General features: G+C 46.2%; 1 protein-coding gene across 4 annotated transcripts in view; it reads left to right on the top strand.

Moving 5' to 3' along the window:
* The first annotated feature begins 18865 nt into the window (after positions 1–18865).
* The window catches only part of Gnb1 (G protein subunit beta 1), a 37697-nt gene continuing 32873 nt past the window's right edge, over positions 18866–23689 (top strand). For all 4 annotated transcript variants that reach the window (XM_015501512.2, XM_015501511.2, XM_015501510.2 and 1 more), the window contains exon 1: positions 18866–18911. The gene's annotated coding sequence lies outside the window, so the exon portion shown is untranslated. The remainder of the gene's footprint in view (positions 18912–23689) is intronic.

A 23689-nucleotide genomic window follows, 5' to 3' on the forward strand; every position in this document is an offset into this window, starting at 1 on the left:
TTTTTTTTTTTTTTTTTTTTAAAGAGAGAGAGAGAGAGAGAGAGAGAGAGAGAGAGAATTTTAATATTTATTTTTTAGTTTTCGGCGGACACAACATCTTTGTATGTGGTGCTGAGGATCGAACCCGGGCCGCACGCATGCCAGGCAAGCGCGCTACCGCTTGAGCCACATCCCCAGCCCCTGACTGGGTTTTAAGATTCTCAAGATTCTTCAGATTGCTGGGCACGTATCTGTACTCCCAGTAATTTGGAAGGTTGAAGCAGGAGGATGGCAAGTTCAAGGCCAGCCTCAGCAACTTAAAAAACAAAAGGGCTGAGAATATAGCTCAGTGGTAAAGTACCCTTGGGTTCATCTGCAGTAAAACCGTTTCCCCCCCAAAAAAGATTCTTCAGATTGATGAAGAATGGATTGTTGGGGAAAATGTAGAAATAGAGGTCATTTAAAGGAGACTGTTGGTGAAAAATGATGTGGCTTCCAGCGGACACTGGTATTGCTATTTTATGGACCATAGGGTAAGAAACGAGCACAATCTATGTCACAGGAGAGAGAATGGGTACAGCAAAGGAGGAAGCAGGAGGTTGACAGTTCTCATCTTATTGTGTCGATGGGCCTGGCTCATGGGGCCAGCTATTAGGATTGAGCTAATAGTCATATGACCTGTTAATCATCTGGTTTCATAGCTTCAGATATTGTCTTCTTCTGTGTGTGGCCCTCTCGTTAGCAGTTTAGATATGACAGGGACATGTGGTCGACCTATCTTTGTTAACTCTCTGGTTGAATAGCAGTTTGAATTAGCATAAAATTTTATTTTATACAGAAATGGATAGAACTGGTTGGCCTCAGCAGACAATAATATTGTGTCATAAATTTGCAGCTCTTTCATGCATAATAGTCTTCATAAAATGCTTACTGGCTCAGAATATCAGGTTTTAGAAGAGACAAGGTAAGACCGAGAAAGCTGGTTTGAGGCTCGGGCAGGAGCTCAACGGCAGAGCACCTACCCAGCATACACAGGTCCTGAGTGTGGTTGCCAGTATCACAAAAAGAGCAAAACAAACAAACAACAACAACAACAAAAAAAAAAACAAAAACAAAGAATAAAAAAGTAAAGCTAGGTTTGATTGCGAGAGGGAGGGATTTTATTTTTATTTTTTGTGGTGCCGGCATTCAAACCTAGGGTCTCCCACATGGCTAAGCAAGGACTCTACTGAGCTACTTGTGTACCCAGCCCTAGAGGGAGGGATGTCATAAAGCAGCATTATTAGCATGTTAATGGGTTGTTCTTTCACATTGAGTATGAGTAGCTAAAGTTTTGTGCCTGTAGTTACGAACCAGACGCAGCTTGTGTGTACATACAGCTGGGCCATCTGGAAGAGGCACAGAGGAGTTGGCAAATGAAGCTGACTGTGGCTAGACCAGTGGGCCCTCTGCGTGTTCTCTCTGCTCACTGTTCAGTTGGCTAAGGCTGGGAGACTCACTGGGGAGGAAACGTGGACAATAAGAAAAGCTCCAGCCATTACGTCTGTGCTGCTGCCCTGCCCTTCCTGTTACCTGGTAGCTGTGCCTGTAATTGAGCTCTTTGGCCTGAATTTCAGCCATGGAGCTGAAATAAACTTTCCTTTACCTTATAGTGTACCATATATCTCAGAGCTGGAGGAAAGGAGTTTGAATTTTTTTTTTTTTTTTTTGGAGAGAGAGGAGAGAGAGAGAATTTTTTTTTAAATATTTATTTTTCAGTTTTCGGTGGACACAACATCTTTATTTTATTTTATGTGATGCTGAGGATAGAACCCAACGCCCCATGCATGCCAGGCGAGCGCGTTACTGCTTGAGCCACATCCCCAGCCCTGAGTTTGAATGTTTTTACCTTAAGGAAATTAGAAATAGTTGAGTGACAGATAAGTTGACCCCAACTAGAACATTATACAGTATGCACATGTATGGAAACCTCACATGGCACCCCATAAATGTGTGCGATTTTATTTTTTTTTAAGCTGAAGTTAATTCAAATTTAAAGATACCCTTCCAATAAAAGGATGATAATTGTGGTCACCTACTGTGTTGTGGGCACTATATTGTGAGCCAGAGCTTGGCCAACTATGGCCTACCATCTCTTTGTGTGGCCCACTAAGAATGTTTTTTATGTCTGTAAATGGTTTGAAAGCAAAAAGAACAATACTATTTTTTTGACATGTGCAGTTTGTGTGAAATTTATTTTCCAGTTCCTTCACGGTGGGTTTTATTGGCATGCTCCTAGGGTCTTTTGCATGCTGTATTTGAGTCTATGGCTGTCCCTCTACTATAGTGGGGTCCATGACACCTGTAATGTACAAGATATTTGCCGTCTGGCCTCCTCAGGAAGACCTGCCACCCTGCATGAGCTCTGATTACCATGTTGTCCTTTGGTCTCTTATCAGCAGAGAAGCAGCCCTGGGTCAGGTACAGTTTGCCTGACCTTCCAGAACTGGCACCCAGACACACCTTTCTGATCCCAGGCTTTCTGTTTTCAATCACTGTGCAGCCCTGCTTCCCACAGAAAAATTCCTTTTCCTTTTCCTTTAATAATATTGGTTATCAGTTGTGTTCTAACCTTGTGCTGGTCCAATGATGGGGTATCCTGCACATGAGAAACAGGTAGGTCTAAAATGTTCAACTTAAATGTTGTAGGTGTCTGTATAGGACAATGGCTGTAACAGGGTATGTCTTTTATTATTGTACCTGAAATTTTGATGCTCACAGGATAGAAATGCCTTAGGAAAATTCCTCTGTGGTGTTTGTGCCGCAGTGTCTGAGAAGGAGGACTTGGATGAGGAGAGAGCAGGGGGTGTTAGTAAAGTTCTCGGGAGTTGACAGCATAACCACATGTGCAAGATGCCAGGACTTCACCACTGTGGCTTGGCCATGAGGAGGACATTTGGGTCTCCTAAGTATAGGTCCTTGGGAAATCCCTAAAGTGCCTTTTGGGAGCTTGCTGTCGGCTCTGGGGCTTCCCCAGCCAGCGCTGGCTGCGGGAGCTTTTCTGAGGTGTACTTTCATGGAGGTGGGAAGTTCTGAGCTCAGTCCCATGCCCGGTTGGATGTTTGCCATTTCCTTGTTTCTCTGTGGCCCTCCTATTACCACTCCTAGCCAGCAGCTCCCCACAGCCTGTTAATGGCTCTCAAGGGTTGAGGAATGAGTTCTTAGGGACACTTGGGGTTGTCATAGCCTGGAGCATCAGAGGGCAGATGTGGCTCAACACTGCAGGCACAGGCCCACTCCACACCACCACAGAGGAGGTGGTCTGTTCACATGATGTGCTGTGCGGTGGGGAGGGGGGGCGCTGGCTCCCTGTTTTGTGTGTGGGGCAGCATTTGTGTGGCCTTGGCTTGCTGCGATTTAGATTCTGCATCCATCCAAGTGGTGATTCCTGTGTGCTCCGCTGAGCACTCTCAGTGTCTTTTTTTGTTTTTGTTTTTTTACTGGCTTGCTTATTAGTTCTACTTTCAAGAAGGGGAAATCCTTGGTAACCTGTGGGCATTAAGGGTGGGAAACCGAGAATGTTCCTACACTGCCCTCCTCACCAAAGGGACTATCCTCCCTGCCTCGAGGGGCAGCTCTGGGGAAAGGAGGCCTCAGCAGGTGTCTGGGGCTCTTGGTCCTGGTCACTCTCCTAAAGCCACATCATTTTTATTTTAAAATGAATTTGAGTACATTATAAAATGGATGAAAATTTCGCATTAAATTTCACCCTTATCACTAAAGACTTCAGGGTTTGAGAACATGGGCTTGTTTGTATATGGCTACAGTTGTCAAGATCGATGAGCTTCAGAGTCCACACCACTTTCTCTCAGGCTGTGGCCAGTCAGTCCAGCAACACGTGCCACATTTAGACATCAGGTCTGTTCTTCTTTGCTATCTTGCGTTTAAAGAGTACAGGCCAGCTGTCCTGTGGAGTGACTCTCACTTGAGGTCATGGTTGGGTCGAGGTTTTCATTTTGGGCAGAGTACTGTAGGGATGTGTCCTGGGCCTCTCTGGAGAGTCAGCCCCAGGGCTGCTGGATTCCACTTCCTTGAGGTTGCTTCTTGTCTCTGCTGTCTCCTCACCTTTCCTGACCTTCCTTCCCACTCCTAGTCCTCAGGCTGCATTGCAAACTGCACTTTCACTGGGAGGTGCCTTCAGTAAGCAGGTACCTGCTGGGTTTTGTTCTGAGACATAGGATTGGGAAATCTTCCCTGTTCTTGACGAATGTATGGCATACAGCCCACTCCTAAATCAGAGGGCATGCTTTGTGGGTGGGGCTGAAGGTGAGCCAAGAATGGTAGGTGTGAGGGCCTTGCCTCCTTTCTTTGCCCCTCTCTGTCAGTCTCCTCCTCTTTTTCCCCTTCCTCAGTTTGGCCTGTCCTTTCTGCCCATTTCCTTCCCTTCTCCACCCATGCCCTCCACCCTGATGGACTGTCATGTAAGGCCCAGATTTGGGTCTTGACTGAGAGAGCCCCAAATTCATGGCACCCTTAGTGTCTTAGGATTTTCACTATGCCCAGAGTCACAAAGGCACTAAAAGTTACCTGTACTGCCAGGCATGGTGGCACATGCCTGTAATACTAGCAACATACCAGCAGCTCGGAGGCTGGGGCAAGAGGATAGAGTTTAAAGCCAGACTCAGCAATGCAATGAGACCCTGTCTCAAAATAAAATACAAAAAAGGGCTGGGGATGTGGCCCAATGGTTAAGCACTCCTGGGTTCAATCCCTGTACCACACCAAAAAAAAAAAAAAAAAATTTTTTTTCCTGTATTGAGTTGTGAGAAGAACTTGGTAGCCATTGGAAGAATAATACTTATAAATTGAAAGATACTTATATTCTTAAATAGCCACGATTGTTAGTTAATGGACTGTAGAGCTTCCTCACACTTCAGAATCGGGTTGGACTCCACCCGCTTCACTTCCTGTGCCATGCTGATGTACACATGGTAGGTGCTTTTTCTTACCAAAGACCAGGGAGAACCTGACTGTCAGGACCTGTGGACATAGGGAGGGTGTAGCGCCATCTGCTGTTCGGGCCCTGACTTCTCAAGCTAGCAGCTCACTTCTGTCCGATTTTGAGTTCATCACAGTCCTGGGCGTCTCATCATTCAGTTTGGGACATGCGATTTTTTGGGAGGTGGGATACAGGGGATTGAACCTGGAGTGCTTTACCACTGAACTACCTCCCCTTCCCTTTTAATTTTTATTCAGAGACAGTCCTCTGTAAGTTGCTAAGGGTTTAATTTGCTGAGGCTGGGCCTGAATTTGTAATGCTCAATCCTCCTGCCTCAGCCTCCTGAGTAGCCGGGATGACAGGGTGTGCCACTGTGCCCAATTTGGGATATGAGACTTTTAATGGCTTGCAGTCTGTGCTGAACTTGGCACTGTGTACTGGTGGGGTGGTGTTCTCACAAGAAGGGCCCCACCCACTGGAAGTGCTGGCTAGGGAGGAAGTGGCTTTCTTGCCAAAAAGTGTCTGTCACAAGAGGGGCTACTGGAAGATATCAGGAAAGACAGTGGATGACAATATAAAGGGTCTCATCAGTGCTCATAGCGTGCTTCTGTGGAAAAAGCAAAATGTATCATCTCAAATGTATAGTCCAAAACAGACTTGGAGAAGAAAGCCTGTAGTTTTTCTTGACAAGTGTGACAGGTAAATTGAAAACATAAGTGATCTGTTAGGTACCAGGTGACTACTTCCATCAGATAACCAGATTCTGGCAGGGCCCTTCTGTTTTTCACAAAATAAGCCTTTAAGACAATAGGGATAGTCATGAATACTTTTAAAGAAAAACATTAAAGAGTTTCTCTGTTGAGTCTCATTTTTAGGGGCCACTCATCTGTTGACCACTTGTATTTTGGGAAATTACATTGTTAACTGATTTATGTGTTTGGATCTGTGTTGATGCTTTATGACTCACTCTTCTGCTAGTTAGATAGTGCCTGAGTGAGAGACAGGCTTATGTAACTTGGAGAGGATCTGTTACTGTGTTGCAGACACTAGCCTACCACTGCTTCCTTCCAGGGACCCCAGCCCTCACCCCTGAGGCAGGGAAGCTTATCTACCTAGTGAAACATGGGAAGTGACCAGGTCGGAGCTGGCATGCAGTCCGCGTGCCCTGTGCCCCTGGAGTGTCTTCCTCTGTTGTTATTTCTAGGGTGCTTCCCTTAGGAGACTCCACACTGAGCCTCTGTCTCTTCTGAACCAGTGCTGTTTTTGAATTTTAAAAGAAAAACTGGTTGTTGGAATTCACATTCTCATTTGTCCCAGCTCATCACTGGACTTCATTTGGTAGGATTGGGAGGAGGCAAAAAAAAAAAAAGTCCACCAGTAGGTTAAGCAAGTATTTAAGTGGCTGCTGCGTTCCCATCTCGCAGCACAAGCATGCAGTGAGGAGTGGGTAGAGGCTGGCCCCGAGCTCCATGCCCCTGGCCTGCTCCCCCCACTCCCCTCCCCACTTCAGTGTCCCCACTGCTGTCCAGTTTTGTGGAGACAAATGCCAGGTAGCTCCCTTACCTTGGGTCCCTCTGATTTACTCTCCTGGCTGGGAGTAAAAGACCAGGGGCTTGTTTGTTTCACGGGGCTTGTAGTCAGTCCACATCAATGAATCACCTGTGCAGAATTTTGTTTTTCTAGCCTGGTTTTCTTGTATTCACTAGCCTCAGTGAATTCCTATGACTTTGGGGGTTTTGATCAAGAGTTTTTATTTTCCTTGAATGTTTTGCTTGCTTAAAGCTTAACCAGGAAGGAAGATGAGGGATAAAATGAAATGTATATATCCTTAAAACAGGTTTTTGTAGTAAATGTTTGAACTTCAAGTGGACTTCCCAACCCCTTGTGTGACTGGACTTTATACCTGGAATGGAGGCAGTAAAGTTATTTGCTTCTCACATCTAGAGATAGAAGCAGCTGGTTTGTCATGGTTAGTGTAAGCAGGTGAGAAATCGACTAGTGTGTTTGTCCTTCTTGGATTTCTGTCAGCACACTGGAGCAGCCTTCTCTGGCTACCCTGTATCAAAGACCCCATCCCACCTATGCAGCTTTCTCACCCAGTGCTGTTTTCCTTCAGTGAACAGCACCTGATATATCAAAACTGAAGACATTGTTTATATCTGCCTCAACTGGAAAGTGTGCTCCACAACAGCAAATCCTAGTGTCAGTGCCTGGCATGGTGGGGGCTTGGTACATAAGCGAAGGAAGGCTCACCTGTTTGTCGAGACCATGTTGTTATTGCATGCCCATCAGCATTGTAAAATGGGCATCTTGTTTGGTATTGGTGTGTGGCTGTGTTTGCACTTAGACTCCAGGTACACATGTGTTTAATTACTTCACTGCTGCCCAGACTGGCACATGGTATTAGATGAGGCCTGCTTCCTCCTTGGACTGCTTCTCCAGCACAGGTTATTTGGAGCTGGAGTCATGGCCAAGCCAGAATACCTTCTATGTTTTGTGGTTTTTATAGGAAATAAGGTACTCATGTCTTCAGTTGCTGAGTTTTGGAAGTATGTCTCTTTCCTTGTCTGTGGGAAGTATTTTACTTTCTAAAATTGTTTCTAATTTTTCAAGGCAAAACACTTTTTAGCATTTCTGTTGGATTGGTGATCCAAATCCAGCAGAGTGTACCACTGTCACCCAGTGGCCTCCCTAGGTCTTCTGACCCAGAGGCGTGGGGAGGAGTACCTGGGGATACAGTTGGTAAGGCAGAGGGTTTTGAGTTAAGGCTAAGCTAAAAAAGTTTGGTTTTCTTCCGTAGGAGTATTTGAAGACTTTTGAGCGGAGGAGTCACATGTCAGAGCTGTCCTTCAGAAAGATAAATTAGGCAGTGATGCTTAAGATGGATTGAAGAAAAAAAGAGGTGGGGTGGAGAAGCAAATTAGTAGTAGGCTAAGCAGAGAGGGGAGTTGGAAGGAGGCCAGGCAGTGGGTGCAGAGTGCGAGAAGGTGAGGGACATTGACAGGATGGAGTGGTGACTTGGTGGAAGGAGCTTTTGAGTCTGCTGGAGGGGATTGGTGGGACCTCAGTGGGTTTGGGAGGAAAAAGCTCTCCCAAGCTTTGCTTTAGAAGGGGAGTCCAAAAGCCAGTGCATAAGATAGGGAATTGAGCCCTTACCACATGGCAGAGGTAGAACTTTCTAGGAAATTAGAAATTCCTAGGCTATAGCCAGGAAAGGGGAATAACAAGAATGGAGGAGAACTCAAGAACAACAGTTTCCCCTAAATCAGCCAGAGGATGTTGGCTGTGGCTGTGATGGGGGGGGGGGNGCTTGGTGGTAGGATAGGTATGGGGATGCCTGTAACATTATTAGAGTTATTCATTTCAAGAAGTTAACCAACTGAAGCTCTAATTAAGAAAAAACAAGGGCTGGGGATGTGGCTCAAGCGGTAACGTGCTCACCTGGCATGCGCGCAGCGCTGGGTTCGATCCTCAGCACCACATACAAATAAAATAAAGATGTTGGGTCCACCGAAAACTGAAGAATAAATGTTAAATCAATCTCTCTCTCTCTCTCTCTCTCTCTCTCTCTCTCTCTTAAAAAGAATTAAAAAAAAAAAAAAGGATGAGTTGTAAGGACTGGAATGTAGAGTTTAGGAAGGGACAGGAAAAGGAAACAGCTGAGAGGTGCTTGCTCCCCCACCTCTGCATTACTCTTCTCTACTCTGTGACCTTCCAGACACAGAGAGCCTGCACCTCTCTCTGCCTCATTGTTGGAGAAGAGTTTGTTTGGTCCAGCTGAGCTGGGTGTCTGTTGCAATCTGGGTACCTGTGATCAGGGTGGATGGTGGCGAAACAGGATTATGCAGGGTAAAGGTGCTGCCAGGAGCCAGCAGCCATCCAGGACTGGAACGTGGAGGAGGACAAGGGGAAACTTTTAAAAGTGGCTTGTAAACGAAACAGAGCCCTCATGCCCAGAAGAGGGCCCAGAGCAGAGATGAGGATAGGGCATGACTTGCTCATAGGCCCTCACATAGGAAAGTGGCAGTGGATGGAGAGCATGGGAGACAGAACCGCTCACAGGGAGAGAGGTGACAAGCAAGGGCTGACACAGGCCTCCACGAGCCTTGGGGTAGGGCAGTGAGTTTCCTGGCAGGCAAGGCAAGGAGGAGGAGGGAGCCTTCTGAGCATAGGGGGAGTGTGAGCAAGGGGCAGATGTCAAAGCTGCATCTGGGGTTTTTTGTTCTTTTTTAAAAAAAATGTACACAGACATTGTTCTAAGTGGGAGTAAAAGTGTTCATGTCTGCTACTGGATGCAGGATTTAGATGGTGTCACCCTCACTGTCCTTTCCTCTTTGTGTAGCTTCTGTCCTCTGACCATCCCAGGAGTGATGGTGGTAGTCCTGGCCTCATCCAAGCATGAGGGGACACTCCATCTGATGGTGCATGTGTGTGGTACTCGGCATCATTATATCTGACTCCTTGCATCTGGCCCATAAGTACTTGATGCATTTAATCGTTCATGAAAAATGGTGTGCACTATACTTTTTTCCAGATATATAATATATATAAATTTTAAATAATATGTACAAATTATATAATAAAGTATTTTTGTTGCCCAGGCTGGCTCTGAACTCTTGGGTTCAGGTAGTACCTGACTCAGTAGCTGGGACTACAGGCTTGCACCCCTGGAAATTTTGTCTTGTCTTATTATTATTATTATTATTTTTTTGGTACTGGGGATTGAACTCAAGGGCACTCGACCACTGAGCCATATCCCCAGCCCTATTTTGTATTTTATTTAGAGACAGGTTCTCATGAGTTGCTTAGTGCCTTGCTTTTGCTGAAGCTGGCTTTCAATTCGAGAGCCTCTTGTCTCAGCCTCCTGAGCCATTGGGATTACAGGCATGCACCACTGCACCTGGCTTCCCTGGAGATTGGTCTACCACTGAACTACCTCTCTAGCCCCGCTGCTTTTTTTTTTTTTTTTTTTTTTTTCCCTCCAAGGAAAAATGGGGGAAATCTCGAGAGAGGCCCTGGGATAAAGCAAGTAGTATATACTAGGAGAATGCAGGTCATCTCCAAAGGGAAAGAAAGCTCCTGGCCCTTTTTATTTTGAAACAGGATCTCACTAAGTTGCCCAGGCTGGTCTTGAATTTGTAATCCTTCTGCCCCAAACTTCTGAGTAGCTGGGATTACAGGCGGGTGGGTATCAGGTTTGGGGTTTGTTTGTTTGTTTGTTTTTCTTTAGTTGTAGATGGCCACAATGACTTTATTTTATTTATTTATTTTTATATGGTGCTGAGGATTGAGCCCAGTGCTTCACACATGCTAGGCTAGCGCTCCACTGCTGAGCCACAACCCCAGCCCTGGGTTCTTGTTTTTTGTGATGCTGGGGATCAAACCCAAGGCCTTTAAGCATGACAGACAAGTGCTCTGCCATTGAACCACATTCCCCAGCCCCAGCTATATTTTGAAAATCTAGTTTGACGGCTTAGAATGTGGATATCCTTGAGGCTCACTGTGCATTGCTGTGAACCGCAGATGCCCAGGGTGCTCCGTGCAGCTTGGCACAGCTAGATGTCTGGGGCCAGACCTAGTGGGGACCACTGCTGCATCAAGTGTGTGACTCTGCATATGTGTGGAGTGGGAATGAGGGCCTCGCAAGGCCAGAGAGGCAAAGGAGGCTTCACTTCCACTGGGCCTTCAGCCCTGGGTGTGGGGATATCTCCTCTGTTGTGAACAGCCTCTGGTAATAGGCACCACATACCATTCTCACCTCATCCTCACTGCTTTCTTGAGTGTGGGGCTCTGGTTGGAAGCAGTTTAGGATGGTGCTCTTTGCTCCAGCTTCCGCTGCTGTTGTGGGGAGGCTGAACTGGTCTTTTGTGGCCCCTGTTTTCCACCTGGAGCGTAGGTGCCTTGATGTCAGCCTTTCCTCTTTTGTGCCAGGCTGTCGTAAATATTTTCAGTCTGGAAATGTGTTTCTATGTTTTGTGGGAATGGTTAAATCTATAAGGGGCTGTTTCTGATGTGCCTCCCCATTTCCTTACTGGATTCAAAGTGCTCTGAGCATATTACAGTTTTATATAATTGTCAAATATTCAGTGGTCACATCTGTTCTAAATGTCAAAGTGACTTTTTTCTGGCTAAATCTGAGGTCCTCCCCCTGTTAATACTGAAGTTGAGAGAGTCTGGAGAGATCTTGTTGGCTATACTATACAGCATATAGCTAGATTCACTGGGCACAGTGGCATATACCTGTAATGCCAGCTACTCAGGTGACTGATGAGAAGCGTTGAAAAGTTTGAGGTCAGCCTTGGCAACTTAGCAAGACCCTGTCCCAAAGTAGGGATCTAGTTCAGTGGTAGAGTGCCCTGGGTTCAGTTCCCAGTACTGCAAAAAACAACCCCAACCAGCAACGTGAAAGAGCTGGAGATGGAGGTCAGTGGTAAAGTGCTTGCCTAGCATGTGCAAGGCACCTGTTCCATCCCTCATACTGCAAAAAAGAAAGTAAATAGCTGAATTCATCTTAGACCTTGATGGTCTCAGTGGCAGCACAGTTCGTTTTTTCATTTACTCAAGAAAGATTGGAGAGACGTAAGATGTGACTATGAAGTTGTTAAATGGTGTGACACTGAATATCTGGGTGGCCAGTGTCCCCAGACCGATCATGGCTTTGTATAGAAAGCATGTGCATTCAGTGCTTGAGGAAACCTGCCCCACATGGTGGGAGTGAGGCTGGGGGGCCAGGTGTCTGAGCTCATCACAGGTACCTGCATGCGACTGCCCATGACAGTGCACTGGATTTCTTTCAGGGCCTTTTTTTTACAGACGCTAGCCTTTCATCTGCCAGAACGAAGCAAAGGCCACTCCTTGAGCTGAGGCAGCCTTGTCTTTATGTGAGACTAAACTGTGAGCAGAAGTTGGATGGTTTGCTTTTCTGCTTTGTTTTGGCCTTCAGCAGGTGCCTATAGTAAGCTTTCCTCTCAGTATTCTTGGAGAAAAGCGTTCTGGTGCATACTCGGGACCCTTCAGAGGAGAGTGTGTTAATTCTGAGCATAAATGTGAGACACACTAAAAAGTAATCTTGTAGCAGTGTGGTGGTACACACACACCTGTAATCCCACAGGCTTGGGAGGCTGATGCAGGAGGATCACGGGTTCAAAGCCAGTCTCAGCCACTTAGCAAGACCTGTCTAGAAATAAAAAAATTTAAAAGGCTTAGGGTATGGCTCAGTGGTTAAGTGCTCCTTGGCTGAATCACTGGTACAAAAAAATAATAATAATCTCATGCCAATAGATAAAGAAATCAGTAGAACTGCAGACTCAGTGATGAGCTGATGTTGGAGCTGCCAGATGGGAACAGTCAAGTGACTTGGTTTAAAAAGCTTTACTGATGACAGTGTACACATGTCACTCATAGAAAGGGAGCTACTGAAGAGACATGTCACTCTTCAGCACCCAGGAAGGAATCTTGAAGCTGACCAGGTCAGTGGGAATCCAGTGAGGTATGCTAGCAGAGAAGGAAAAGGCTAGACAAAGAGTCTCCAGGGTATCCCGGCTGTGACAGACTGACTGCTGTGACATCTGACTGGGGCCCCGGCGGTGACAGACTGACTGGCTACATATAATTGGGGTTGGGGGAAGAAGAGGACAGAGGCTGTTTGAAGAGCAGTGGCCGGGAGGTTCTCAGTGAGGGAAGACTATGGGTGACAGAGGCCTGTGACGCTCAGAGAGCTCCAAGCAACACCAATAGGGACAGAAGCTCCCGGCACCAAACTGCTGAAAAAGATGACATTTTGAATATAGCTACAGAAAAAAGAAACAAGAAAATTACCCTGCACTTTTTATTAGACAATTCAAGTGAGAAGACAGTGGAGTGACATTTTGAAGGGGCTGAATTGGCCATCCAGAGCTCCATACCCAGAGAAGAGGTGTTTTCAAGTTGAAGGTGGAGGAACAACTTTTTCTCCCCGGGGCTGTGCGGTTTACTGCACTATATGTGCTCTGTGAGAATTGGGAGCTTCTCTGGGCAGGGTTGTCACGCACCTGCAGTCTGCATGAATGCTAGCTCTCTGGATGTGGCACAATACCCAGCAAAGCCACCCTCGATTCAGAGGCCAGGTGCGCTTCTGACCAGCTGGTCAGGAGCTTGGGAGGCTCCCTGATACCTCCACAAGTTCAATATTTTGCTAGAATAAGTCCCAGCATTTAGGAGAGCACTTTACCCCTGGCTGACTAGGATTAGGAGGTACGCCTGTGATTGTATGCATGTCTGTCCATTATGAGCCCCATGCTCAAGATTGCAGGGTTTTCCCCCACAGTGAGAACTGAACCCAGGCCTCAAGCATCCTAGGCAAGTGTTCTACTACTGAGCTACCCGCCAGCCCTTGCCACCTTCCTTTTAGCCTGGACGTACTTCCTTCCCTTCTGCCAAAGCAAGATTATTTCCAGTGCCATACCTTGAATGAGTGACTTCTCAGAGGAGCCCTGCGGTTTTTCAGGAGCCTGGGTTTTGCTTCAGAAGCTCTTGGTTGGCGAGGGTTGGGAGAGGGACATTTGTCTGTATGTGCTAACTGTGCAGGAGTACATACACAAACACCAGAGGGCCCTCCTCACCTTCACACAGCAGGGTGTGTGGCCCTCTTGTCGGAGCCCTGGTTCCCAGGTGTACCTCACTGTTCACTCTGTCCTGCAGCATGAAGCTCAGATTTCAGACCTTTTTAATTGTTCCTTTTGCCCTCAGTGTACCCGTAGGTGTACATACAGTCTAGTGACTCATTTGTTGTTGGTAGTTTTTAAAAGGTCTTGCTGTTGATGTTGAGCTCTTGTTTTGTTTGAAAGAATTTCTGGCTTTTGTCTGTCCTTGCATTAGTTCAGACACGTGCAGTTGGAGGTCATGGTAGAGCTGCTGTCGTTCTTAGTTGCGGTAGTTAGTACCTCATGTTCTGCTTGTTCATTACGTTTCCATCAGAGACCTCTTCAGCAGTGACTTGACGTAGTCTTCAGCAGCCCCAGTTCTTTACGTACAGCTCGTAGGGCTGGGAGTGTCTTGGAATTCATACCTTTTCCAGGTTTAGAAAGATCAGGTGTGCATGTGCTATGCAGCTTCCAATCAGACACATGAGCACAGCCTATTCACACTGACTGGAAAAGAAGAATTGATGCCATGAGCCTGTTCTGCTCTGGTGTTGGGATCTCTAAACTGTATATGATTAACAGGGTGTGCCTATGTGTTCTCCAGACTTGTTGCTGTGCTGAAACTGGAGAAATCGTTCCTGATAGATACCTTTGTTTGATTCAAAATGTCAATGCAGCATATAAAGAAATTCTCAAGAGGATTCAGCTTGTAAATTGTAAAAAATAAATAAATAATATCATACTTAAAACCTCAAGATGGACTAAAATATATATATAATCATTTTATATTGCTTAATTAGCTCTATAGAATCCAAACATAGGCTGGGTTGATTTTATCATGGAGAAGGCACCTAATTTTTTTTTTATTTCCTTTTTTTTTTTTTTTGTAGTAGTGCATGTCACTACTACAGTAATGCTCAGTGGTTGAGCACTCAACCACTGAGCCACATCCCAGGGGCACTCAACCATTGAGCCACATCCCAGTCCTATTTTGTATTTTATTTAGAGACAGTGTCTCACTGAGTTGCTTAGGGCCTTGCCATTGCTGAGGCTGGCTGTGAACTCCTGATCATCCTGTCTCAGCCTCCTGAGCCACTGGAGTGCTCCGCCGTGCCCTACTCGCACCTAATCTTTAATGTAGTAATTTCATTTTTGGAAATCCCCTAAGGATTTTAACTTAATACAATCATGAAAACAGACCACCTTTGCAATTGGGCTCTTTGGCTAAGAGGGTTGTGGTGCTCATAAGCACTGCAGATAGCTGACATGCACTACATACCTTCTTGTGTGACGTGACCTCTCTGCTCTGGACTGGGAGGCAGGCCTGATGAAAATGCCCTGATGTCCATGAATAGTTGGGTTGCCCCACCTATGGCATGTGTCCTGCTTCAGCTCTTTACTCCCAGCCACGGGATCTTAGCCCAGCCATGCTCGTGTATTTCTTAGGCCTTGCCTGAGTGCTGCAGGTCCTCTGAAGAAATCAGCTTCTCTTGGTTTTATTAATTTGCATTTTTAGAATCCCTCTCACTCTTTGAGTTGTAGGATAATTTCCCATGTTCTCTCTACTTGAACGCAGGACTTATGTGTGGCTAACAACATCTGTTTTGTTAATTTGTGTCTTCAATGTATGGCACATTGATGAAATTACATTATAGAAACTTAACACCATTTATTTATTGGGTGGGGGCAGGTATTGGGGATTGATCCCAGGAGTGCTTTACCTCTGAGCTACATCCAGAGCCCTTTTTATTTTGAGACAGGGTCTTGCTAAGTTGCATAGGGCCTTGCTAATTTGCTGAGGCTGGCCTCAAACTTGTGATCCTCCTGCCTCAGCCTCCCTAGTTAACTGGGTTTACAGACATGCACCAGTGCACCCTGCTCAACAGAATTTCTTAATGAATAGGTGCTCAGAGGACTTGACCCATAAATGACTTTAAAAATAAAATGGAGTTGTCAGGTAAACTTCAAAGACCAGCATTTGAGATTTATCCAGTGGCACCCTAAATAGTGGTAGGAAGGAAGGGGTCTGCTGTGCGGTGGCTGGTTCTTCCTCCTTATGGCAAGGAATGGTCTGGAACCTTTGTACTATGCAGGTGTTACACAGGTCTATCCACAGAAGACAAGAGTCTGCCACCTGGCTCCAGAGGGCATAGGATGGCTGTGTTGGGTAAGGTTTGGAGTATTCAAGATGTTTGTGTATGTTGGGTTTGCTCAGAAAATTGATGACAAATCTGAATTTACTCCTAAATCTGATTTGAATTTTAACTACTTTAAGTTTTGACCATAAATACTTTGAACTTTTTTTTCTTCTTTCTTCCTTTTTTTTTTTTTTTTTTGGTACTGGGGATAGAACCCAGGGACACTTAACTACTGAGCCACATTTCCAGCCCTTTTTTTATGTTTTCTGTTTGAATTTTTATTTTGAAACAGGGTCTTGCTAAGTTGCTTAGGGCCTTGCTAGATGGCTAAGGCTGGCTTTGAACTTGTGATTATCTAGCCTCAGCCTCCTGAGCCACTGGGATTACAGGCGTGTGCCACACAGGTGTGTGCCACTGCACCTGGCTCAACCACACTTTCTGTTCTAGCAAGTGTAGTCATGTTGCAAAATGTTGAATGTAGGTCTTGGTTTTATTAAGTCCCTAGTTTCCCATTTTTCTTTAAGGGTAGTGCTGCTGGTTTAGGCTCATGTGCTGGGGAGGCAGGCCTGCCCTGGCCTTGCTGTTAGCCAGAAAAAGAATCCAGAGTCCTCCATGACTGCACCTTAGCCTGGCTCTGGACGTCCGTCTAGTGCACTGCACATGGTGGGCGTCTGTTTTCTTCTGAAAGAATGGGGAGCTTGAACTCTGGGTAGCACCTGAACCACAAATCCATCTAGGCATTCCCAGTAGAGCAAGCTGTGGTTTATTTTGCGGACTTGTTCTTGTCCTACCTTTCTCTTGATGTGGAACATGCCTGGAAGGATTTGTGTCTAGAGAGAGGGATACATTGTGATGCTGTTCTAGAGGAGGAATTCTCACCTGGGACTGGGGCCACCCCCTAGGCACACCAGGGGGCAGTTATAGCTGGGAACGGGGCTACTGGACATCCCCATGGCCTTGGAAACAAGGTCAGTGGTGCCCAGGTTGAGGTTGGAGACTCCCGGGCGGTCTCGGGGCGCCCCCCTTGCTACTGTGGCTGGTGGCGGTGGCGGTGGTTTGCCTTCTCTGATGGATTTGTGTTCCCTGACTTCCACGCCCACCCTTTCTTTTTTGAGGTGAAAGTCACATAACATAAAATTAAGCCTTTTAAAAGAGAACAATTTGGCATTTAATGCATTCACAGTGTTGTGCAGCTACCATCTTTTACCCAACCTGCACTTTCATCACCCCAGGAGGAAATCCTGAGCCCATAAGCTGCTGCTCATCACCATAGCCCCTGGCAATACTGCGCCCTGTCTCTCTGGATCTGCCTGCTTGGATATTCCATATAAATATGTGTGACCTTTTGTGTCTGGCTTTTTTTTTAAATACCTTTATTTTATTTATTTACTTTTTATATGGTGCTGAGGATCAAACTCAGCGCCTTGCACATGCTAGGTGAGCGTTCTACCACTGAGCCACAACCCCAGGCCCCCCCCCCTTTTTTTATACTGGGAATTGAACATGGGGTGCTGTATGAATGAGCTACCTCCCCAGCCCTTTTTCATTTTTTATTTTCAGATTGGGCCTCGCTTAGTTGCTGAGGCTGGCCTCAAGCTTGTGATCTCCTCTTGCCTTAGCCTCCCAAGTAGCTGGGATCACAGGCGTGGCCACTGACCGTGTCTAACCTCATTACTGAGCAGGGTTTGTGAGGCTCACGACGTTGCAGTGTGTATCAGAGCTTTGCTCCCTGTATGGCTAAGTAGAGTTCCACTTTGTGGATACATCATGTGTTTCTGGCCCACTAGCCCATTGATGGGCACCTGTAGTTTCCACCTTCTGGCTAGTAGGTGTGTCTGTGCGGCCTCTGCAAACTTATTGAATCCTTGTCTTCAGTTCTTTTGGTTATATACCTAGGAGTACAGTTTCTGAGTCCTTTGGTAACTGGGTGTTTAACTTTTAATGAACCATGGAACTGTTTTTCTTGCATGCCCACTTTTACTTCCAAAAAACATGCTTGCTTTTACATAAGTAGTATAATTCCAAAATTAAACTGCTTTGTTAAGTGCCTTAGAATTTACAGTCCACCCAGAGGACAGTGGCTTGTTGATGCCCCTCCTGCCCCACACTAGGGGTCATAGCACAAGTCCTGGATGACTTGTGTCAGAACATGTAAAGGACTCTCAATAGTAACAAGTTCTGGCTTGAAGAGTGAGCAGCCAGAAGTAGTCTTTTTTTACAGAATTTAATTTGGGGAGTTACAAAAACCATCTTTATATATTTGAAACTTAATTTCTAGGAAGGTACAAGCAGACATTCCGAAGAAATCTAGAATTGAGCATTTTCATTCTGGCTAGAGTTGTGTTGAGGAGTTGGAGCCTCCCCTGTAATCTCTGGCCGTTTCAGACAAGGCAGTGGGTGGAACAGAGGCACAGCTTGGAAGGTCCCCTGTAGGCTGGACAGGATTTGGAGACAGCCAGCCATGGCTTCCTAGGGATTCAGATGGAGGCCCTAAGTAACAGGCCACGTGTGGGGTGTGGGCCAGGGCAGCCTTGGGGCCTCTTGTCACAGTGGGTGCTTTGAATGCTTCTTGCCCACCTTTCTTTTGGTTTAATGCCAGGGTTAGGGTTAGGGTTAGGTTGTTTTCCCTAGAGTGCTTCTAAGTGTTTTCATATGAAGTTGAGATCAGATTTCTTTTTTTTTTTTTTTTTTAATATTTATTTTTTAGTTTTAGGTGGACACAATATCTTTATTTTATTTTTTATGTGGTGCTGAGAATCGAACCCAGTGCCTCATACATGCTAGGCAAATGTGCTACCACTTGAGCCACATCCCCAGCCCTTTTTTAAAAAATATTTATTTTTTTAATTATAGGTGGATACCATGTCTTTATTTTATATTTATGTGGTGCTGAGGATCAAACCCAGTGTCTCACACATGCTAGGAGAACACTCCACCTTTGAGCCACAATCCCAGCCCAAATTTCTTTGTTTTTATAGTGAAAAAGAAAATGTTACAATGGTACCAAGTGAAGCAGTTTGAGGGGAGGCACAGTAATAGGGGAGAGGTAGAGGAGTGTATTGTTACTTAAGTGTAACTGTTGGTACAATGGAACATTTTCATCACACTCTGATCATAGTGCAAACAGCATTTTCTTTTAGTTACAGACAGATTTACATGTGTTGGAGACCAGACCAGAAGCACTTCTGAATTAAGGTAATTTCACGTATGAAGTGATGCTCATCAGTTGTTTTTTTTGGGGGGGAGGTGAGGCAGGGTACCAGGGATTGAACTACGGGGCACTGAGCCACACCCCAGCCTTTTTTATATTTTATTTAGAGACAGGGTCTTACTGAGTTGCTTAACACCTCACTTTTTGCCGAGGCTGGCTTTGAACTCAAGATCCTCCTGTCAGCCTCCTGAACCACTAGGATTACAGGCCTGCACCACTGCGCCCAGAGGTGTCAGTTCTTAAAATACAATGTGTAAATTTTGTCAGGGGTTTGTGTGGTGGTAAGTGGGATTGAACCAGGGCCTTACACATGCTGGGCAAGTGCTCTACCACCGAGCTACACCCCCAGCCCAAGACACCCATCTTTTTTTTTTTTTTTTTTTTTTTTAAAAAGCAAGCTTCCATTCAGCATTTAGCAAGAAGTCTTCAGGTCCCAAGAGGTGATGAGTGACAGTCTGGACAGGAGCAGTATTTCTCTACTATTTTCCACCAGAAAGCTTGAGAGTCCTTTTCTCAAATTGGATGCTGGTGGGCACACCAACACCTGATGTGGAAGAAGGTGGGGCGTGATCCAGTGCAGCAGCCCCTCTGTGCAGGTGTGAAGTGCAGTGGTGAGACCGGCGTGCCCGTGTTGGTGGGCAGTGGGTCCTGGCGAGGGCATGCGCTTTCTCTGTGTTCTTCTTGTCATTCTTTGAAGTTTGGGCATCCATCTCTGTGCAAAGATGAACTTGGCACCACCTTCAGAAATTATCTAAAGTGGATTGTAGACTGCATGTATGTTCTAGAATTCAAAAACTCCCGGAAGAAAACAACCATTGGGAGTTTGAGTGAAGCAGAGATTTTAGATATGGCGTCAAAGACAGAATCCAAAAAGGAAAATATTTGTAAATTGGACTTCATCAAAATACAACACTGCTCCTTGAAGGGCGTTGCTGGAAAACGAGACACACCATGGGGTCAGTAGAAGACATTGACAGATCACAAGCCCTAGATGCCTGGTAACAGAATATGTAAAGGACTCTCAGTACTAAGAGAGCAGCCGACTCGAAAAAGGCAGGTGACTTAATAGATGCTGCATGGGAGAACACACAGTAGGTGAGCACTTGAAGTGCTCAGGACCATTAGCCATCAGGGAAATGCCGTGAGACCACTGAGCACCCATCAGAGTAACCACATGACGAGGTGGGGCAAGGACACGGGACCAGAACCACGCTGTGCTGGGGTGGGAAAAGGCAGTTTCTGAAAATGCTGAGTACCGACGGTGTGCCTGGTCATAGCACCCCTAGGTGAGCACCAACGGTGTGCACTCCTACATGCCCATCTACCCAGGAGAAATGGAAACTTGTGTAGGCAGCAGTGTGTCAGCATCTCCAGGCAGTTGTGCTGACAGCGGGAGCCAGACCATTGCAAGGCACAGGGCATGTGCTTCTCTGTACACACACTCCTGTAAGACATGACAGCGACGTGCCGCGACCCAACACGTTTGTGGTTACCTGGGTTAGGGCAGGCTGGGCAAGGACAGCAGCCGGGTGCGAGGAGATTTGGGGGTTCGTGGATGTGTATATTATCCTAATTGTGGTTTCATGGGCGTGCACGTGTTTAGGCTGCCTCAGGTGATACACATCTCTTACGTCCCATCTGTCAACACAGAAAACCAAACCAACGACTAGAAAGTAGCACTAGCACTTCTCACACAGCCTTGGGTTCTGCTGGTCCTCTGGTGTCCAGACTCAATTTCAGTGGAAGGGCCTGTTCCTCTATATTTCTACCCATTGCTTAAAAATTTTAGGTCAAAATTTCCATAACTACTTTCACAATGAGTGTTTTCCTTTTAAATTTTTTTTTTAGTTATTGATGGAGTTTTATTTTTATTTATTTACTTATATGTGGTGATGAGGATCAAACTCAGTGCCTCACACATGCTAGGCAAGTGCTCTACCACTGAGCCACAACCTTAGCCCCACAACAAATTTTTAATAGGTATCACCTCTGTCAGTCTCTGTCCTAGGGGCCACACACTGACTTTGTGTAGCAGGTATAGTGGGCACTGTTGGTGTCTTCACCTTCAGACACCTCCCACTTTGCTGCTGAGAGGCTTACCCAGGAGACTGGCCTGAGGTCACAGAGCAATAAGGAGCAGCACTAGGTTGGAACCTGGGCTTGCCACTTTCCAACCATAGGCTGTCATGCTGCTTCCTACCAGCAGGGCTGTCAGGTGCCACGAGTCCTGCATAGGTAGGCAGTACCTGCAGGTGCCAACGGAAGCACTGTCCTTCAGGGTTGAAAGGAAGGAAATAGGTGTGAAACGGGTCCTTTCTCCACAGGGGAGGCCCTTGCGTGGTGAAGAGCAGTCTTTGCCGACTTGAGTGCTCACAGACCCTTGTGTGGTTTGCAGTTGTCTCATCACCCACCCTGGAAGGTCATCCTGTGAGTGGAAGGCATTTGTTGCTAAGACTCCATTGATCACATGCAAGGCTTGGTTCTGAAATTAAAGTAGGACTTCCTGTGTGGCTTCAACATGTCTGAAGGCATTGTATTTATCGAGAGATTTTTGACTGCTTAGGATGTGCTCAGTCCTGGAAGCAAGAAGAGGCCAGGGCTAACAAAGTCAGTAAAGGGGATCAACCTGGAAGGGTGTGATGCCCCGGGAGGAGAGCGAGTAGCCTGGCTTTCTAGACACTTGCTCATCACACTGGGGAGGCTGCTCTTACCTGCACTACCACACCTGGTGGGTAAGCGAGCAGCCTTGTACCTGTTGTGAAGAAAGTGGCACTAAGGAGCCAGGGGAGAGTCCTCCTTATCCTTGGCCCTGTGGGAATGGGACCATTTCATGCAGGGAGAGCTTGACTGTGCTGTCTACTGAGGTGATGGTGGCCACGCACCACAGGTGGTGGGATCATCTGACATAGTCCAAATCAAACTGAAATATACACCAGATCTCAAGACTTAGTGTCACCAATGGCTGTGATATAATTGTTTTATATTGATTGCATGTTGAACTAAGGTTTTTGACACTTAGGATTAAATATTGTACTAAAATTATTGTTGTTTCATTTTACTTTTAATTGTTTAAACCACTGTAAGATTAAAAATTCTCTATGTGGCTCATGGACAGTGCTGGTTCAGGGAGATTCCTGGCTGGAAGAGAGCTGTGAACCAAGGTGAGATGTCTAGGTGTGCTAAACCCATCAGCATACTAGGTAGGTAGTGGTTTTGAGTCACTTCCTCTAGAAGTGGAGAGACTAGAATCCCCTTTTCCAGATGGAGGACCTGCAGTTAAAAGGAAGGTTGTCACTTTGTCCCTACAGAAGACTGTAGTGTTTTCATTGCATCTTGGTTGATGATAGGTGGTGACTGAGGAAGTGAGATTTCCTTGGGTGGTCTTGTGACAATCACTGGCCAGTCATGGATTGCTTCAGGGTAGCTAAATTGGAACCAGGGGTTTGGTTGGTAGCTGTGAGACTGCTGGGGCAGGGTTGTGGGTACATGGTGTACTGAGACCTCTGTTGTAGGATGCAGGTTCCTGAGGCACCCTGGAGATCTAGGGGCAAATTGTGACCCACCTTTCATTTCCAAAGTGCTTGAAACCCAAGTGGTGAAATCAGGGATTCTCTGTGCCACCTGCTCAGATGATTGTTAGTCTGTCATTCCTCTGGATTCTGCTGTGGTCCCGAGGACAGGGGCATGCCTTGTCACCAGTGTCCTGTCCCCTGGAAGGCGTTCAGGCAGCAGTGAATAAAGTGAATAAGGTTCTCGGAGCACTGCTGAGCTTTTAAAAAAGAAAATTATAGTTCTTGGGATTGAACTCTGACTCAGCCTGATCAGAAAGCAAATGAGCTGCAGTTTGTACTGTGAAATGATGTTTAGCAGAGTGGATGGGTTTGAAGGTGTGCCAGAGCTGTGTGGAGACGAGCAGGACACGCGGAGGTTTTTGTATGGTGGAGCTTGTTTCCTCTCCTTCTGTGGGGAGGCACTCCTGGCTGTCTGGACTTAGTTTGGGGAAGAACACTCTTAGGACAAACTCTGCTCACCAGGCAGTCCTTGTGCCTGGTTAGACCCCCTCTCACCATGGTAACAGACACACTCCCGTCCTGAAGGGATGGGCTTCTGCTCTCATGCACACTTTTGCACGTGTGTAGACTGTGGTCCTGGCCTTCCTGTGGGAAGGAGAATCCTGAGTGGGAGGAAAGGCAAGGAAGCGGGGAGTCAGTTCAGGGCCATGAGGTGCTGTGAGTGAGCTGCACATTGTGCAGAGAGCGAGGAAGGCGTGGGGACTGTGGCAAGCCGAAGAGAACCAGGTGAACATGTCGGGTGTGAAGCGTGGACATGTAAGGCTGGCCGTTTGGGTGTCCACACAAACTTGGTAAGAACTGACATTGAATTCTTCTCAAAAGCAACCAGTTAAAGTGGCAGTGTGCTCCAAGGTCACTGCAGAAAATGTGTCCTGGCAAGACCTGCTCCTGCAGTGCTGAGCGTTCACGTCTCCCAGAGCCAGGAGATTCATTCAGACCTGGGCTTTGTTTGAGATGTATTGAACACATGTTTATAATGTGGTCAAAAAAGACCAAAAACTATTTTGACTTCTTAAAAAATGTAAGAGAGGGCTGGGTTGTAGCTCAGTGGTAGAGCGCTTGCCTGCCATGTGTGAGTCACTGTGTTTGAGTCTCAGCACCACATATAAGTAAATAGAATAAAGATCTATCAACAACTAAAAAAAAAAAAAAAAAAAAAAATTTTTTTTTTTTTTTTTTTTTTTTTTTTT

The sequence above is a fragment of the Marmota marmota genome, unplaced genomic scaffold, assembly GCF_001458135.2.
Source record: "Marmota marmota marmota unplaced genomic scaffold, marMar, whole genome shotgun sequence".
NCBI lineage: Eukaryota > Metazoa > Chordata > Mammalia > Rodentia > Sciuridae > Marmota > Marmota marmota.